The sequence below is a fragment of the Poecilia reticulata genome, linkage group LG2 (assembly GCF_000633615.1).
Source record: "Poecilia reticulata strain Guanapo linkage group LG2, Guppy_female_1.0+MT, whole genome shotgun sequence".
In the NCBI taxonomy this organism is placed as follows: Eukaryota; Metazoa; Chordata; class Actinopteri; order Cyprinodontiformes; family Poeciliidae; genus Poecilia; species Poecilia reticulata.
The window spans coordinates 938,698-944,447 of NC_024332.1; the positions used below are offsets into that span (position 1 = coordinate 938,698).

Sequence of the window (5,750 nt, forward strand, 5' to 3'; positions counted from 1 at the left end):
GTAAAGAGGGGAAGGCTGGGAGGAGCAAGTGGGTGTGAGGAGTTTTGGGAGGGAGTAGGGGGAGATGAGAAGGTGATGAGGGGTGCAACAAACTGCACAGATTGCACACATGGAGGCCTTAGTCTAGGGGTGGGCAATCCTGGTCCTCGAGGGCCGGTGTCCTGCAGCTCTTAGATGTCTCCCTGGTAGAASACACCTGGATCCAATAGCTGAATCACCTCCTCTGTTCAGGCAGGTTCTCCCGAGTCCTGCTAACGACCTTATTATTTGACTCAGGCGTGTTGAAGTAGAGACACATCTAAAAGTTGCAGGAGACCAGCCCTCCAGGCCTGGAGTTGTCCACCCCTGCCCCAGTCCCCAACGCAGCCGTCACAGGCTCAATTCCCAGCCCTGGCAACCCTTGCTGCATGTCTTCCACCTTTCTTGTCAATTAACTATCAAATGAAGGCCACTAGAGCCAAAAAAAATCTTTAACAAAATAAAATGTGAAAATTTAAAACCCTCACCTAAAATTAAATTTGTTTCATCCGGAGCCCAAGGAGGAGGGGAGGAGAGTGGAAAGGGGGAGGAGATTGAGGGGTAGATGGGCCCAGGTGAGGGGTGGGTGGTGGGGGGGCTGTGAAAAACAGCTTACATTGATTGAACATTTAGATCACGAGTTCTTCCCCAAACCTTGTCCATGCAGGTCAGGCAAACTGACCTACGTGTTTTCATTTCAGCAAAACCCCGTTAATCAGACATCAATTAAAATCATGTGTGCCGAATTAGGGAAATGTCTAAAACTTGCAGAGCTTGGAGGACCAGTGCTGAAACACACTGGATTCACTTTGACTTTACTTGAAATAATTACGTTCAATACCATRTTTGTATCCCTCGTCTGACACAATGACTCAAGCTTACCAGGGACAGATTCCCTGGTAAGCCACCGTGGCTCTGTGGGTAGAGCAGATGTCTTGTGATCGGAAGGTTGATAGTTCAATTCCAGCTTCCCTCCTGCCATGTGTCAATGTGATCCCTGGGCACCTAACCCCAACTGATCTGTGCATTGTGTAAATGTGACTCTAGTGTAAAGCACCTTCAGTGGTCAAAATGACTGGAAAAGTGCTATGTAAGTTTATTTACCATTTTTGAAGTAAACTAAATGATTTGAGTAAGACTGTCTTAAATCTGTTATCTTAAACATACTTAATAAATTTGTTAAAAATAAATTAACAAATTCAGTTGGATGATTATAATATATTGAATTGGTTAAACTTAAATTAAGTTGGATAAATTTAATAAATTCAGTTGGATAAACTTAGTTGAATTGTTTGGTACCTACAGAAGCAATTCAATTAAGTTGGTTCAACTATTTTCTTTTTAGAGTGTGTTTTATAGTTGATGCACCGTCATTTGTCGACTTCAACCAAAAATCAACGATTCTAACTATTTTTCAACGTTGATTTAACATTGTGTGCTATCTGGGAGCTTATACTTCAAAACGAGCCTTTATGTTAACATATAATAAAAAAAGTAACTTGTTTATTGAATTAGTTTTGGAAATACCTGCGGGCAATTTGATTATGTGCTATGTCATTGCTAACTAGCAGGCTGTTAAGATTTCTTAGGTCGTTATGTAGCATTGCTGCTCATAGCATTCTGAGGTAGCTGTTGTATGCATCTGAATGTAAAACACTTCTGTAAGCTGCTCTGAGCTCATTCTGAATTGTTTGTTTTGACAGTTTCACTCCATTCTACATGGAAATAAAGTAAGAACTAATTAATCCTGACTCATGTGGAAGGAGTTTGGCTGATGGTTAGTTTTGGTACAAGACACCATAACGAGGCCATTACAAAGTGAATTATTGGAAGTCAAAATTGGAAGTAAAAGAAGAATGTGCCCATTAAAACGGAATTAGGTTTTAATAGGGAATTGAAAGTTGAGAATGTTGTTGATCAGTTAAATAGCACTGAGGGGAAAAAGATTTTTTGTTTTTTTTTAGGTAATACTGGATCATTATGAGAATTTGAGATATACAGTGCTGCTTGAAAGTTTGTGAACCAAAGTTTGTGGCCATTGTTTTCTAAAGAAAAATTATAATTATGTAAAATAAACATCCAAAGCTCAAATTGTAATGCAGACCTGCCAAATAAGGAACACAAAGAAAAAAGATACATATTTTTATTATTTATTCAACAAAAGTATTTTATCTGTCAAAAACTGAAAATCTGCCAAGTGCAAAAGTATGTGAACTCTTTCAGTTAGCACCTTTTTGTAACCACAAACACATCTGCTGTTTGGGATTTTTGTTCACTTCTCCTTGCAGAACTTTGCCAGTTGAGAGAGGTTGGAGGGACATCTGGCCTGTACTGCCCGTTTCAGATCTTGCCACAGCATTTCTATGGGATTGAAATCCGGACTTTGACTGGGCCAATCCAGAGTGCAAATCTTCTGTCTCTTAAGCCATTCTTTGGTAATTTTGCTGGAATGCTTTGGGTCATTGTCTTGTTGCATAATCCATTTTCGTCCCAGCTTCAACTCCCTGACTGATGGCAAGAGATTCTGGTCAAGAACTTGTTGATAGCCCTGGGAATTGATGGTCCCCTGGATTATATGGAGTCGTCCAGGTCCAGAGGCAGAAAAGCAGGCCCAGACTTTCACATTTCCACCACCGTGCTTCACTGTTGGGAGGAGGTTCTTCTCTTTAAATTCAGTGTTTACTTTTCTCCAAACATGGCGCCTGTGATTGTGGCCAAATAATTCAATTTTGGACTCATCCGTCCAGACAATGGACTTCCAGAAAGCCTCTGGTTTGTCCAAGTGTTCTCTGGCAAACATTAAACGTGCGGCTTTGTTCTTTCTTGAGAGCAGAGGCTTCCTTCTAGCAACTCTCCCATGAATGCCATGTCTATTGATATTTCGCCTGATTGTAGATGCATGTACATTTATCCCAGACGCTGACAGAGAGGTCTGCAACTCTCTAGAGGTGATGCATGGATTGGCCTTTACCTGGATTATTATTTTTCTGGTGCTTCTTTGTGTAAGTTTTGACGGCTGTACACTTCTGGGCAGAGTTGCGGTGATGCCTAGTGCCCTCCATTTGTAAATGTGTTGTCTTACAGTGGATGGATGAAGCTGGAATCTTTTGGAGATGGTCTTATGGCTTTCCCCAGACTGATGAGCTGTCACCACCTTCTTCCTGACGTCCTCAGATGTTTCCCTCGCCCGGACGCGGGTCACCGGGGCCCCACTCTGGAGCCAGGCCTGGAGGTGGGGCACGATGGCGAGTGCCTGGTGGCCGGGCTTTTACCCACGGAGCCCGGCCGGGCTCAGCCCGAAGAGGAGRCGTGGGTCCCCCTTCCGATGGGCTCACCACCTGTCCGAGGGGCCAAAGGGGTCGGGTGCATTGTGCTATGGGCGGCAGCCAAGGGAGGGGAACCTGGCGGTCTGATCCTCGGCTGCAGAAGCTGGCTCNATCCAAAGTCTTTCAGAAACTTGAGCTTCTCCATGACGTCGGGAGTCACCCAGTCTGGAGCGGACATGTTGTGTCGGGACTGAGGACGTAAAGCAGGGGTCACCAACATGGTGCCCGCAGGGACATTGTCAGTCGCCTGCGGAACAAGTTCTAAAAATAGCCATTGTCATTAGGGAGCACTGCCAGAAAACATATATATTTAATTAAATGTTTTTACATTGAAGTAAGAACATTTGCTTATATTTAGATTTTAAAAAGTAAATTATAAAAACATTTAAAATAAATTGGTTCACCTATAAAACTCTTTTCTAGGGTTAAAGTTCAGAATTGTGCACGGACGCCTGCAGCTGTAAGGCTTTACACACTCTGCATATCTTCAGATTTTCCTATCAGTAAAAAAAGAAAAGAATAATTTCTTGGATTTGTATTATCTAACCCTCTTTACTATGAATAGAATTGTGGAGAAAAACAGCTCTTTTGTGTCAAAACATCTTGTATGTAGAGAGTCTGTCGGGGTCAAAAGGCACGCCAAAGCCTAAATCATATTGGCCAATTTACTTTTGTTTATTTGACGGCTTGGCTACTTTTTCTGTAAGCTAAAAATGAATGAGCGGAGTTTGATCCCATTCAGAGTTAGAGGTCGTTTGGATCACGGCTGAGCTTTTTACCGTGTGAGCGGTTCTGGTGGGTCGTCGGTTTATGAGCTTCTTTGACGTTTTTCGAACTGGAAAGCTGACGGGTCACCGGATAGCTGACATCTGCTGCTCCTCCTGAGCGCCTCAGACTGCAGGTTAAACAATTTCATCTAGTCGAAGCGTTCCCCAAAAGAGTAGAAATTAAGCAAACATTGTTGCTTCACCTCCTCTCCTCTGGACACCACATGAACCTGGGAATCAACATCCTCCTCTTTCGCTTCCATGTCTTTATTATTTAGCATCGTTTGTAAAAATAAAACAAATAAATAAATAATTAAATAAATAAATAAATAAAATAAAATAAATAAAAGCTCTGCTGCTTTTGTGGTTTAGGTTTGTGGTGGTTTTGTGCTACACGCACACGATGCGTGTGGTTGTGCTCTTGCAGGTCGGGTGCAGTGATATTTTTGTGCGATCTGTCGGACCTTTTTCTTCCCGACATCTGCTGATGTCAGCCAATGGGTGACCCATCAGCTTTTCAGTTCGTAAAGCCACAAAAAGGCTAATAAACTGGTGACCCGCCAGAACCACGCACACTGTGAAAAGCTCAGGCTGAATCTTAGAACTACAGGAAATTCAAACTCCACTGAGTAATTTTTAGCTCACAGAAAAACGCCAAGATCACATAATGACTATTAACCATATCAGTCATGGTAAATCATTACTGATAATTATTGTGAGTAGTGCCTAACATTAATATGATCAGGCATCATAAATGATGAGCAAAGAAAATGTATATCTGTATCCAACAAGTAGCCCTTCGTGTTGCTCTGAACCTGTGAAGAAGGTCCCAGTCTCAAAACGGTCGGTGACCCCTGATGTAAAGCAAACACACACAGTAAATAATAAATGTAAAACAGAGACGCCCTGAAGAAGCCAAGCAGGTTTGAGCGACTTTGTTTTTGTAGGTTTTGTTTAGWCTGTCATGTTTTTGTATCGGTTGAAATAATTTCTAAAGGTGAACACCTAAAAAAAAAAAAAGACCCAAATTCAAAATAAAGGATATTTAAGATTAATAATTTCCATACCATAAAATATCCATTCCCATGTTTAACAACTGACAGCATATTTTACCCTAATATGCTATGTATTTTCTGGTTGTGTAACCAATATAAAAAGCTCAATATTGATTTAATTTAAAATTTTGGTTTTAATTTTTTTTTTGTGTGTGTCTTTTGAAATTTTTACCTCACAGAATAGTGTGTCGTACACACTCCACAACGATTCCACATTCGCTGACTTCAGTCCCGTTTTATTTTTTACCATCTCTATAAAGTCCTAAAGAATTAGAGARAAATTTAATTACTTTCCTTGGAAATTAATACATTGTTTTTAATAGTGTAACAGATTTTACTTAAAAATAAATTTTAAAAAAGAGGAGAAATGATGTACCTGGTATTTTGTTGTGACATTGATAAATTCTGCTGTTTTTTCAGTTTCMTTCATCAGCTGTTTGTAGCGAGGACAGTCATCCAAAGGAAATGAGAGCAGCTGAACAGAAAAAAAAAAACACAAAATCAGGAATCTGCAGTTTCAGCTGGAGCATCGGATAAACCCCAAACACCAACCTTTTCTTGGTTTAGCGATACGGTGTGGACCG

The 5,750-nt window shown here is 41.0% G+C and overlaps 1 protein-coding gene and 1 long non-coding RNA gene across 2 annotated transcripts in view; both read right to left on the reverse strand.

Annotated features, from left to right (window-relative positions):
* LOC103476957 (lysosomal acid phosphatase-like) overlaps positions 1-5,750 on the reverse strand; it is a 13,839-nt gene that overhangs the window by 6,151 nt on the left and 1,938 nt on the right. The gene's annotated exons all lie outside the window — the stretch shown is intronic.
* LOC103476550 (uncharacterized) lies at positions 3,456-5,750 on the reverse strand. Its single transcript, XR_535493.1, has 4 exons — positions 5,719-5,750; positions 5,543-5,641; positions 5,339-5,428; positions 3,456-3,534 (listed from the first exon to the last, which is right to left on the reverse strand). It is a non-coding gene; the product is annotated as an uncharacterized LOC103476550 (long non-coding RNA).